This window comes from Muntiacus reevesi, chromosome 15 (assembly GCF_963930625.1).
Source record: "Muntiacus reevesi chromosome 15, mMunRee1.1, whole genome shotgun sequence".
Classification (NCBI taxonomy): domain Eukaryota; kingdom Metazoa; phylum Chordata; class Mammalia; order Artiodactyla; family Cervidae; genus Muntiacus; species Muntiacus reevesi.
The window spans coordinates 40,401,109-40,415,059 of record NC_089263.1 but is presented as its reverse complement, the minus strand read 5'-3'; the positions used below and the strand labels follow the sequence as shown (position 1 = coordinate 40,415,059).

The window sequence follows — 13,951 nt, the reverse complement described above, 5'->3', positions numbered from 1 at the left end:
CTGTCCCTCGGCCGAGCCCTCCGCTTCTGTCAGTTACTCCATCACCGACCAACAGGTTGAAAGCAGGGCGCTGGAAGCCCAGATCTTGTAACTCAAGTAGATTTGGTCTTTAATCAGCTGTCACTGGCTAACCAGCTTTACACACAGAGACGATAAAGCACAATACGTAACTTTCTTTCCATAACTGAACACTTAGAGGCTTTTGGGCCTACTGCGTTGAGGCGTGTTGTGAACTGTTAACCATAGTACACTTTCATATCCTCAGTCCCTCAGCTCCCAGACTGCTAACTGGAATTTCAGTCCACATGTGCCCCTCACAATTAGCAGGGTTATTTTAGGCACTGACCTAAGTTCTCAGGGAATGTAAGCTGATGGCGAGGGGGAGTCTAATGTGACAGTTGCTTGGTTACAATAGAAAGCTCATTCGAGAGGCTTACAATCTGTGTGCAGCGCTTCCTCGACACCCCACTACATGGATTTTTACTTTAGCTGAGGAGAAACACTGAAATTATTCACCTAACTTTTAATACCCACAGAAAGTTTAGGCCCATCATGAAGAACAATAATTCAACAGAGGGATTGGATAGCTGTTATACAAAACAACTTTAAGTTCTGACTGGCAGTATTTAGTCACATGGCATGTCATTTCACAAGAAGTCCTAGCAAAAATAAACTACCCTGAATCTAATCAAGATTACCAATTCCCTTCCAGGCTCTCCTACAGAAAGCTATAAATATAAAATACTCTAAAAATTTTTCATAATTATTAAAGTTAGTTCCCCTCTACCGACTAATACATAGCTACTAGGTTCTACTATTTCTAATAAAGCACCCCACCTACTGGCTAATATGACCGTTTTGCAGACTATCTCATGGGAGTGATAAAGCAGAAAAACAGTAGAAGGAAACTGTGCTAAGTCTCCTTACCAGTGAATTCCTCCATGCAGCAGTGAATATTTTGTCTTCCAGAGGCAATATTAGATAAATTCACAAACGTTTCAACTTCCTCATCAACACCCTTCTCATGGTTTCCACAAAAGTCAGAACTCAAAGAGAGAACTTGAACTCCCAGGAAGGCATGGATATAAATTAGACACAGGAAGAATTTCCTGAGCTGGAGATTTGCTGAGAACTACTTGTAGAGAGAATTAGTCAAACCTCATTCTGCATGCTCGGCTGTATCCAACTCTATTGTGACCCCACGGACTGTAGCTGGCCAGACTCCTCTGTCCATGGGATTTCTGAGGCAAGAATACTGGAGTGCGTTGCCATTTCCTCATCCAGGGGATCTTCCTAACCCAGGAATCAAACCTGCATCTCTTGTGTCTCCTGCATTAGCAGGCAGATTCTTTACCACTGACCCACCTAGGAAGCCAAGTCAAACCTCATTATAAGAGAAGGTTAAATAAAAGGGTTGATAAATCTGTCAGGAATGGTTAGTCATGGACTCCTTAATGAGACAGCAACAAAAAGGGTTAAATCTAAAAGTCTCATCTCTTTCCTTGGCGACTGCTCTCTCAAACTTTCTGACAGTCAGCTCAATGGTCATCTCCTCTGGAAGCCACATGACTCCCCTCAGCTGGCTTAATGCCCCTTCCTCAGTGTTTTTTCAATGGTCTATTACCCCCTTCCTAGTTCCCCAAACAGGGAACTCTAGTTGGCAGTTCCTGTGTCACATTCATCTTTGCAGAGCAGTGCTTAAATCAGCACTGGGCCCTTAACAGATAGCAGCGAATGTTTGCTGAAAGAATGAATTGAGTGGGATGTTCTAGAATCACTGACGCATTCATGGCCTGCTTCTGGGTTCAACAAGCCACTCACTCTATTCCTACTCTCCTGAAATATTGTTAGTTTAGGGTGACCAGCAGCTCTGAGGTGGCATGATAGATGTCACACAGACTCCTATAAAACTGAATGACTGATGAAGGAGCAAACAAATGAATAACCACTCATTAAATCTTTAGTATTAGTAAAAGTGTTCTGAGAGCCCATTCCTGGGTTCCAGTCTTAAGCCAGACCTGTTCTAGTCAGTTACTGCCAGTGATAAAAAAGAATCTGCTTTCCCAAAGCCAAAGGCTTTTTCACACAGCTCCCTCTCTGAATGCAATTACCTTTTTTCTCCAGCACCCCAGCTCCCACTTCCCACAATCTGAGGTTCTTCCATTTATGATGATGATGCAGAAAGGGAAGCCCAGCAGTCAAAGCCAGTTCATAGCATGGATGAATCACAGGCTATAATGGCTACACTTTAATCTTCAAATTCTTTGAATATCTTTCAAGAATGAGGGGGAAAAGCACATTTTCTATTAGGACTCATGAAAAGTATTTGGACCACTGAATCTCTGAGGAATTATTGTTTTCATCACCGATTTTTATCTAGAACTTGATAGCATAACCTGTGCAGTTTTTTTTTAAGAGAGAGAGAGAGATAACCCCAGTTCTGTGGTCAGTTATATCCTGGCAGCAAAAAAAGGAACATGCACTTCACAGAGTCCTATTTTTAATTCTCATTTAAATAGCTGTCAGCTCCTGCCAGCACGAAATAAGAAAGATGACAAAATCAAGACAAGATTTTCTGACCAGAACCAAGTATTAACACTGGATAAAAGCTATACTTACTTGAAAATTTACATACTTCTCAGCAAGTTTAAGAAGCATCCAAACATAACTTTCTATCATTCTGGCATACACCAGAAGTAGATAGATAGACAGATTAACAGATCATCCAAAAGACATATTTGACAAACCTATAAAAAAGATTCTTCTCAAGTTCAGATAAGGGAAATGCATTTCTTTACTGTCTCTCATTGAGAAATATATTCATTCATTTAAATATAAATTATTTTTTCAATATCCATTATATAGTAAGTTCTGCGCTCAGCCCTCAGAATTTTAAAAAGGAAAGCACCATGGCCCCGATCCTCAAGGCACTTAGAATTTAGAAAAATAGATGACTAAATAATCACGATGCTGTTTGAGACAGAGGTGGTGTCTGCAGAGGGTGTCATGAGAACAGGAAGGTGGAAATGGGCACCCGAGTCAGAATAAGACAGAGAAGCCAGTTAAAAGAGGCGAGGTAAACCAGAGTCCCAAAGAACAAGTAAGAGAGAGGCAGACAGATTCTGTGGGGAAGCATTCAAAGAGAGAGTCTGATGAGAATATCTGGAAGCAGGAGAGTACGAGGTACTTCTGCTGAGGGAACTGAAAACATATCAGCGTGAGAAGAGCCTAGCACACAAGGGTGGGAGCAGTCAAAGAGGCAAAAGATGGAAACAGAGGATAAGACCATTTGTCACACTGCAGGCCCGCCCAGAGGAAGGGATGTTGAGGATAACAGCTTGCAGTACACCTTAATCCTGAGGGGCTTCTGTGGGCCTTTCGTGGTGGAGGACTTCAATTAAAATAATTCAATTAAGACATGATTTAGTTTCCCATTTGAGTCACAAATCCATGTGGATAAAATCAACTGTTGTTACATAAGAACTGCATGAAGGATATTTGATATTACTCTTTATATTTATAATCTAGATATGGGTGTAGCTATAAAAATAAGCTTCATTTCTAAAGGCACACATAACACACTTTAAAGCAATGATTCAGAATCACAGTCACTGGAATTGGAAATTTGGCTCAATTTCCTCTCATGGTAGAGGAGGAACTACCATAACCATGGTGCAGAGAAGCTGTCATTTGCTCCAGTCATATGCTAGAAAGGGGCAGTCCTTATTTGAAGGCAGAGGTCTATGAGAATCCCACAGCACACAGTGTCTGCCTTCAGTATTTGCTGCAGCGGGGTGGAGGGGTGTGAGGGGATAGGTATAACGATACAATTTTATTTTATGGGTTATAGAGAGCTATCTCTAGATTGTAAGCACTGCAGCAAAGCTTAGGTAAGATCTGTATTTTAGAAGGAGCATTCCTTGTTTCAAGTGGAGAGTTAGAATACAGGTCTTTTTAGTAACTCAGACAAAGAATTGGGATAATTGGATGAAAAAGGGAGAGGGGAAGGAAAAGAGTGAACATAGTATGGAGACAATAGGGAAATATAATGGAAAATATTTGGCAATCAGTTGGACATGGTAGGTATAGAAGCAGAGATGTTGAGCAAGGGTAACTCCTTGTTTCCTGGCATGGACAACTGAGCAACCGAGGAGGAGGTATCTAGTGGGTCACACACGAAGAGTTTCTGCAGAAAGGAGATGTCACCTAGCCTTGAGAGGAGCAGAATGAGCCTGGAGTGACATGTCACAGCCAGATCACCTTCACATCCCACGAACACTAAATGACATTCTTGGTATCTGAAGTAGTGTGTCCTACCTTCATTGTTCCCAGAGGGATGGACATAAATCATCGTTATTGAATAAATAACTAAAAATCATAAACCATTCCCTGATAATAAACCATTATACTTTGACAGTATCTTCAACTTCCATTTGTATCATTACTTGTATCATTTCTAGTTCTGGTTATGGCAGACTAGCCTGTGCAGACCAACCTTTCTCACTGAGAATACTAGGTAAGCTGAACAAAAAAAGTATCTGTTTGAAGGCCTAAGAGAATTCCCAAGGCAGCAGGGCCTTGAGACTCTAAGATCTTACAGAGAATAGAAATTCAGAGAGAGAGGCTCTATAGCACCATTTTCCCCTTTAAGGACTTTGCAGAGTTGTAAGCAGAACTAAGAGTTGAGAAGCTGGGCTGAACTTCTAGCAGTTTTCAGTGCTGGAGGGACAAAAACTGGAGCTCAGAGTGCAGCAAGGAGGAGGAACCATGCTAAAAAAAATTAAATAAAAATAAACCAAAACAAACAAACAAAAAATCAGGCTTTCAGGGAGAACCTCTAAAGAACCACTCCAGAGGAGTACAGGTAAGCCAGAAACAGGCCAGTCCTCAAAAGGAATCCAGCAAAATGTAAAAAAAGAATGTATCATGACAAAGTTGGATTCATACCAGGAAAGCAATATTGTTTGAATGTTTGAATTTAATGTTTGAAGATGAAAGTTTGAAAAATAATAGGAAGATCTCTATTCAGAAAAAAATTGCTAAAAAAGGCAACAGTCAGGGATAAATCACATAGACACATTTTTGGCAAAGGAAGTTAGATACAAAAGAATATATCTAGCATGATTATATTTATTTTAAGCTCAAAAGCAGGCAAAACTAAACTGTTATTTAGAAATGCTTACCTGGCAGCCAAACTGTAAAGCAACAAAATGACTATCATAAAGTCAGAATGCTGGATACTTCTGAAGGGACAAAGGGGCTGAGATCAGAGGGTGTATGTGAGATGATTCTATGTTCCTAAAAATGTCCTACTTTTGTTTAAGTTAGGTAATAATATGTCAGATGTTTGCTTTAAAGTTTCTCAAATCAAATATGTGTGTGTGTGTGTGTGCATGCGTGCGTGTATATATATGTGAGGGAGAGAGAGCAATTTTTAAAAGGAAATATATACTGATAGCAAGACGTGAATAGCTAAAGAAACATACCATGTTCTTGCATAAGAAGATTCAAGATTATGAAGATGCCAATTCTTCTAAAACTCACCTCTAAAGCAATATAAGACTAATAAAAAAAACCAGAAAATCTGTACCAAACAAGCCGATTTTAATTTTAATTGGAAAAATATGCTAGAATGGCAGGGAATTTTTTAAAATATCATTCTTTTCAGAACTTTTCTTTTAGTTTGAGGTAGAGACAAGGAGTCCATCAAAGCTGTATATTGTCACCCTGCTTATTTAACCTCAATACAGAGTATATCATGAGAAATACCGAGCTGGATGAATCTCATGCTGGAATCAAGATTGCCAGGAGAAATATCAACAACCTCAGATATACAGATGATACCACGCTAATGGCAGAAAGTGAAGAGGAACTAATGCGCTTCCTGATGAGGGTGAAAGAGGAGAGTGAAAAGGCTGTCTTAAAACTCAACTTTCAAAAAGCTAAGATCATATAGCATCCAGTCCTATCACTTCATGGCAAACAGATGGGGAAAAAATGGAAACAGTGGCAGATTTTATTTTCTTGGACTCCAAAATCAATGTGGATGGTGACTGCAGCCATGAAATTAAAAGATGTCACTCCTTAGAAAAAAAACTATAACAAACCTTTTTAATATACTTATTAAAAAGCAGAGAAATCACTTTGCAAACAAAGGTCCATGCAGTCAAAGCTATGACTTTTCTAGTAGTCGTGTACAGATATGAGAGGTGGACCATAAAGAAGGCTGAGCGCTAAAGAATTGATGTTATCGAACTGTGGTGCTGGAGAAGACTCTAGAGAGTCCCTTGGACAGCAAGGAGGTCAAACTGGTCAATCCTAAAAGAAATCAACCCTGAATATTCATTGGAAGGACTGATGCTAGAGCTGAAGCTCTAATACTTTGGCCACCTGATGCGAAGAACTGACTTGTTGGAAAAGACCCTGATGGCTGGGAAAGATTGAGGGCAGGAGGAGAAAGAGGCGGCAGAGGATATATGGTTGAACGGCATCACTGACTCAATGGACATGAGTTTGAGCAAACTCCAGGAGACAGTGAAAGACAGAGAGGCCTAGCATGCTGTAGCTCATGGGGTCACAAAGAGTCAGACACAACATAGCAAGTGGACAAAAACAGCCAGATAACTAATGAAACATAGTATAAAACTGTATTATATGAAGCGATGTAGTACTTCATATGTGAACAGATAAATGGAAATATAAAGCTAGAAACAGAAATGTGATGAAGTTGGTATAAGTGGAAAAAAGATCATTTATTCAACAAATGATATTGGGACCCTAAGGTAAACTTGAATCTTTGGTTTAAGAAAAGTTTCATTATAGGGACAACCCAACAAAGTTTATAGAAGAGGTGTTAGTACAAAAGGAATACAATTGTGTTTTAAATACATAAAAAGATATTAAACCTTACACATAATAAGAGAATTATGCCAATGTTATCTCAAAATGCATGTTGTGGGTGAGGGCCTGATGCAACTCTCTCAGTTTTGAGGCATTTCCTTTCTCTAACTAGCAGCTTGCTAATAGGTATATAACTCCTTGCTAAAAACTAGCAAAAGGGCACTCTTTCTGTCATCTTCCGATGTCTATTTTAGAAGCTTTCTCTATCTCTTTTATACTTTAATAAAATTTTATTACATACACACACAAAGAATTGAAAGTTAAAACTACACTGAAATAGCATTTTCATTTATCAGATGAGTACTATCAAAGAATTAACATGTGTTGAAAGAGACACACTCATATCCTGCTTATAAGAATATAACCTTGTATAAGATTTACAGAAAATTATTTGGTAATATCTATCACAACTATCAATATTAATTATATACCCTTTGACCAGCAAATTACAATTATAAAGATTGTTTTCCTAAAGATATACTCACACAATGTAAGACAACATTATGAAGTTATTCACTTCTGTATTGGAAATAACATAAAAATCCATTAATAGAGGACTGATTGAATAAACTGTGCTTATACATATAGTGCAAAACTATGCAGGTTGTTATTCTGATTGGACATGTTCTCCAAGGTATGTGCTGTTCTCATATGTGCAAAACATTATGTAAAGGATGCAATATTTCCATGAAAAATAAAATGAATAATTATTCATACATCCATAATATTACTTGAACATATTTTCTGTGGCAAGCACTTTTCTAGGCCCTTGGAAAATATTAGAGGACAAACCAGAAAAAGACAGACAACAAGAAAAAATATATAGCACAAGTACTTTGGAGGAAAAGAAAAACAAAACAGGGGGAATAGAGAGCACAAAGCTGGCAGTGGGGATGCTGCTTTATATAAAGTGGTCAGGAAAGAATTTCTGATCAAGTGATATTTGAACAGAGACACCAAGGAAATGAGGGGGAGACAGGAAGGCATCTGGGGAAGTATATCTCAGGAAGTCAGAGAGCAAGTGCGGAGGTTCAGGAGTATTAAGTATGCTTAGGGTATTTAGGGAACAGCTAATGAGAACAGAATGAAGGGAAGAGTGTAGGAGATGTAGCCAGGAAGGTTGCTGGGGGCGCTGGAGGAGGCACACATCCTGGCTCTTATTCTGAGATGGAAAAACCACTGGACCGGTGTCGCAGGATGGTGTGCTGGGAAGCAGACTCTACAATGAAGATTAGCATCCTGGAAGTTTTTCAGGGCAGGTGATTGATGCTAGCAGTAAAGAACCCACCTGCCAATGCAGGAGACATAAGAGATGTGGGTTTGATCCCTGGGTCAGAAAGATCCCCCCTGGAGGGACATAGCAATCCACTTCAGTACTCTTGCCTGAAGAAGCCTGTGGACAGAGGAACCTGGTGGGCTACAGTCCATGGGGTCGCAAAGAGTTGGACACGACTGAAGCAAAGTTGCTTCGCATGCTCTTAGGATGAACTCCTGAGGAAGGGGAACAAAGTAGGCAGAGCTGGGGAAAGGTGGGTTGTAAAGCAGTTTCAACTAATGCATCAGTCCAGCCCACACGGAACTCTGAAACTGAAAATACCCTTCAAATTGCCCAAAGTTGTAATGCGGGGCCAGGCCTTTATAAACCCACATTGCTTAAATACAGCATGAAAATGGAAACTGCAGTAGTGAGTTTATCAAAGGGTGGGAGAAGAGGAATTGGAAACAGTAATTGGAGACAACTTTTCAAGTATTACTGCTATAAGGGGAGCAGAGAAGCAAGGTGGGAGCTGAAAGGGAATGTCTAAGTCAAGGAAGAGTTTTTTCCTCTTTCAGGCTGGGCTATGTTACTGCTTGTTTGTGCACTGAAGGGACTAATGCAGCTTATATTTGTTTTGGAAGAATCTATATTAAATTGATGGCAATGATTGCCTCTAGAGAAGAGAACTGTGAGGCTGGATAATAAGGGTAGGAGGGAGGTATCAGTGTTTACAATTTTGTAATTTGCATGCATTATCTAATCACAAGTCAATCAATATACAAAGTAGAACAAATAAAATAGATACTTATAATATTGACACAAAAAGTGATCCTAAATTATTATGTGAAGTAAGCTAACTAATAGTAGCCAGTACGTTTTTAAAATTATATAATATGGATATTAACTTGGACTAAAAGTCTAGAAAAATATACCAAGTTGTCCACAGAAGTTATCTCAAAAAATATAGTAGGAGAATTCTCATTTATCTGTTTGATTTTTCACAACAATCTTGTATATCGGGAAATTTTTTTCATATTTTAAAAGTATCTTTAACATATATGAATTTGTAAATATGTATTAATCTTCAGTGTGCTGAAGCAACAAGGAAACCAACTAGATACTTTCCTGGGTCACTGAACTCTTCAGGCATGAGAAGATGGGGTAGGGGCTGAGGGGGAATACCAAGAATCAGACCTCGGCTGATTGAGTAAAAGTGTAGTGAACTCCGGCTTCTAAGAGCACATCTCACACTGCTTTACCTACCAAACCATGCCTACCACAGTGACACCTAAATTCAAACAAATAATAAATCAAAATAGATTTCTTTAATATTTGGACTCTACATGGGTTTATAAATCATAAAACCATTTATTCCTTCCTTTCTGACTGCCATGTGAGTCACTTTACACAAATATCTACAATTCATGGAAAGAAATCCAACACCTATGAATGGGCACCTTGACCCTGAACGGAGTACAAATGTTTAAGAAGAGAGCCCTTTGGATTCTTCATATTGTGCTATTATTTCAATTACAAGACTTCAGGGCCTAATACAGATCATTCATCAATACAAGAGTCCACACAGGAGAAGTTGGTATTCAGGTCAGTTGTGAATTTTTTTCTCTTAAAATATGACTCCAGCATTCTCTGAGTTGGGGCTATGTTCAGCTGCTTCTTTATTTTAAATATCTGACAAAGCAGCCAATATTTCTCTCTCAACCAACAGCTGTCTATCACATGTTTGAATTTGTTGAAATGTGAATATACATTTAGTCAGAACATGCTTCTCAAAGGAAGAATATTAAGAGACCTAAACCTCAACTTCAAGGTCCAATGCTCTCATGTTTACAAAAAGATTGTTTTTTTCCTCTCACAGCTCAAGACACCCTGCAAATCCCAGACTGGCCTCACAAGGACTAAGCAGTCACGGTGCCAGCATGAAGAAGGTAAAGAACTCGACAAAGCCCTGAGCGCGGGAGTTGTGAGAAAACATAAACATATGCGTCTGCCCGCCTATATGGTACAAAAAATGTTCAGGATATAATATTAAGTTAAAAAAAAACAACATATACAATTGTGACGGAGTCGAAGTCCAATTTTTGTACACATGTAAGTAAAAACTGGGAAAGGGAAATACATCAAGAAGGATTATTGTGGGTATCTCTAGTGGGCCATAGGTGATTTTTTATTTTCTCCTCATTTTTATAAGAATATGTGCTATTGTTATAATCAAGGGGAAATAACAGAAGTGATTTTTAAAAGCAATTGTATACAATGCCAAAAATCAATCAAAGTGGGAAGGGGTATTTCCCTGATATAATCTACATGTTCCTAAGTCTAAACTCAATGGCATTTCTTTCTCAGGAAGTATTTTCCTCATGTTCCTGGGGGTTCTAACTTGAGACTAGCTCCTCTCTCCTGGATACTAATTGTATTCTGAACCAAAGACAACATAGCAGAAATCAGGAGTTCATGGTGAATGATAAACTCCATTACACCAAGAAGCCTTGATCATGCATGCTACTCTTTCATTCTCTATCTGAATCCAACTATTCGCTCTTCCTCCACTTGTGTAGCCATCTCCCATCTGAAGGAGTCATAGCCAGCTTTATTCATACCCATGTGAAGTAGTCATAATTAGCTTACTTCATACATATCACAGTGGAGTTTGTATGTCCTGGTTTCTCCCCATAAAACCTACCCTGGTATAAACCTTCCTTTTCTGACGTGCACCTTGGGCAGACATATATTTCAGGCTAAATCTAGTTTCCACATGCTAATTATCTTTCTGATATCAAAATACATTTTTGCGTTTTCTGATGGCAGAGGTCTCCACTGATATGTCTTCTGTCTCATTTGGCTTTCCCTCTGAGGATATTCAGTTCATCTTTAATCCTCGTCATCATGGTGTATTAGCTTAACTGCTGCTGCTTCACATCTTGACTCCATTTGCAGCCTGGAATTTTCCTCCTCACAATTCACTTACTTAACTCTTTAGTCATCTGTTTAGCAGAAGGACCCTCAGCTGTCTAACATCTATCCCTTTGTTTCACAGATCTGAGTGTGATGTCTTCTTGTAACATTTGATAAAAATCAAATAGGAACTTGGCTTTCAGGTGCAGGTGTGTGTGTGTGTGTGTGTGTGTGTGAGATATGCTTCTTGGCATCAACATTCACTGAAGTTGGCTCTTAACCATTAAATATGGAAGCCCCAAACTCCATACATGGCAATGCTCAGTAAATATTTTGCTCTTAATATTTCCTTCTGGCATTTAGAACTGGATGCCCACTAGATCTGTCCTGTCCAGCTATGTGAAAGATTCACTGTGGATGCTAAACCCAGCCAGGCAATGCCTATTACTGACAAATCTAAGACTCTCATCATAATAGCTACATTCATATGGCACTTATTATGGCTAGGCATCATTCTAAGCATTTCACAAATACTATTTAATTTCTGTTCATTACAATCCTATGAAGTAGATACTATTATTATAATCACCATTTTACAGAAAAGGAAAAAGGGGCACAGAGAACTGCCTTTTGTAGCTGTGTAAGAGGTGGGGCTGGAATTTGTACCCAGACAGTTGGGCTCCAGGAATCAACTCCCTTAACCACCACTCTAAATTGTCTTTCATATGTAGCAAGATCGCTATAAATAAAAATGCTTCCTTACTGAAAAGATCTGACTAAATTGAGTTTGGGAACCAAAGTAGTAAATATGCCACAAGGCATTTTTGCAAGTCTGTGATACACACTTGTCTTGAATTGTGGCACTAAGTAAGTTTGTCAGGACAGACACGCACACACATATGGTAGCCAAGTTGCCTTGGGGCTGAGCTTCAACCAGCCAGTCGAAGCCACTCCTTGGGAGAACTGTGAACCCCATCCTCAACTTCCTTTTTCATCTGCTTCTACTTACGGAATTTTTTCTCTGTCTATTATTTTTAACTCTGTGATTCAGAATGATCCTCAATTTGGGATCCAACATCTAATAGCTTTAATCTTCATCTACACAATTAAAATATAGCTAGATTAAATTCTAGGTATGAGAAAGAAGGCTGGGAGACTTAGACTTCTATACAAGTTATCTTAATACAATGCATCTTTGAGGTAATTTACACAAAGGAAGCTCAAATGAAACCTTTTCTAGGCCCCATTTTGCTGTTTGCTGTAGTCTGAACAGAGTCTGAGCTGGCATTGGGGCTCTTAAAAAAGAAGGCTCCATAATTTTTCCCTAGGCTGCTCAACCCAATCTAAGGAGCTGCTTCTATAGACCCACCCTCCTTCTCTCTCCTTCTGTTGATAACCCTTTAAAAAACTAATCACTGCAAGAATGTTAAGTGCTTGAGGTCAGAATTTTTGTCAGTTTTGTCATTGCTATGCCAAGGATGAATGTCTGACATATGGCAGGCTCTCATTAAGTATTTCTTGAATTGATAAATACATTGTAAGATGCCAGAATATAAATATAAGTATGTTTAAGAACAATATATTGAACTTTTGTTTCAGCATAAAAATAGCACAATTTAAAGGCACAAACTAGATAATAATTACAAAACTATTGTTGTTCAGTCACTGAGTCATGTCCAACACTTGGTAACCCTATGGAATGCAGCACTTCAAGCTTTCCTGTCCTTCACTATCTCCCAGAGTTTGCTCAAATTCATATCCATTGAGTTGATGATGCCATCCAACCATCTCATCGTCTGTCGTCCCCTTCTCCTGCCACCTTCAATCCTTCCCAGCATCAGGGTCTTTTCCAATAAGTTAGCTCTTCCCATCAGGTCGCCAAAATATTGGAGCTTCAGATTCAGCACCAGTCCTTCCACTGAATGTTCAAGGTTGATTTCCTTTAGGATTGACTGATTTGATCTCCTTGCTATAGGGCTTCCTTTGTGGCTTAGCTGGAAAAGAACCTACCTGCAATGTGAGAGACCCCTGGAAAAGGGAAAGGCTACCCACTCCAGTATTCTGGCCTGGAAAATTCCAGGCCATGTATAGTCCATGGGGTCGCAAAGAGCTGGACATGACAGAGCAACTTCCACTTTGTCCAAGGAACTCTCAAGAGTCTTCTCCAGCACCACAGTTCAAAAGCATCAATTCTTTGGTGCTCAGCCTTCTTTATGGTCCAACTCTCACATCCGTACAGGACTACTGGAAAAATCATAGCTTTGACTAGATGGATCTTTGTTGGCAAAGTGATGTCTCTGATTTTAATATGCTGTCTACGTTTGTCATAGTTTTTCTTCCAAGAAACAAGCATCTTTCAATTTCATGACTGCAGTCACTATCCACAGTGATTTTTGAGACCAAGAAAATAAAATCTGCAACTGTTTCCACTACTTCCCCATCTATCTGCCATGAAGTAATGGAACTGGATGCCATGATCTTGGTTTTTTTGAAAGTTGAGTTTTAAGAAAGCTTTTTCACTCTCCTCTTTCACCCACATAAAGAGGGTCTTTAGTTCCTCTTCACTTTTTGCCATTAGAGTGATATCATCTGCGTTTCTGCAGCTGTTGATATTTCTCCCAGCAATGTTGATGCCAGTCTGTGATTCATCCAGCCTAGCATTCTGCATGATGTACTTTGCATAGAACTTAAATAAGCATGGTGACATACTCCTTTCTCAATTTTGAACCAGACCATTGGTCCATGTCCAGGTCTAACTATTACTTTTTGATTTGCATACAGGTTTTACAGGAAACAGGTAAAGTGGTCTGGTATTTTCATCTCATTAAGTTTTCCACGTTTGTTGTGATCCACATAATCAAAGGCTTTGGCGTAGTCAAT

General features: G+C 39.1%; 1 protein-coding gene across 1 annotated transcript in view; it reads right to left on the bottom strand.

Annotated features, from left to right (window-relative positions):
- The window catches only part of AKAP6 (A-kinase anchoring protein 6), a 441,039-nt gene that overhangs the window by 321,366 nt on the left and 105,722 nt on the right, over positions 1 to 13,951 (bottom strand). The window lies entirely within an intron of this gene.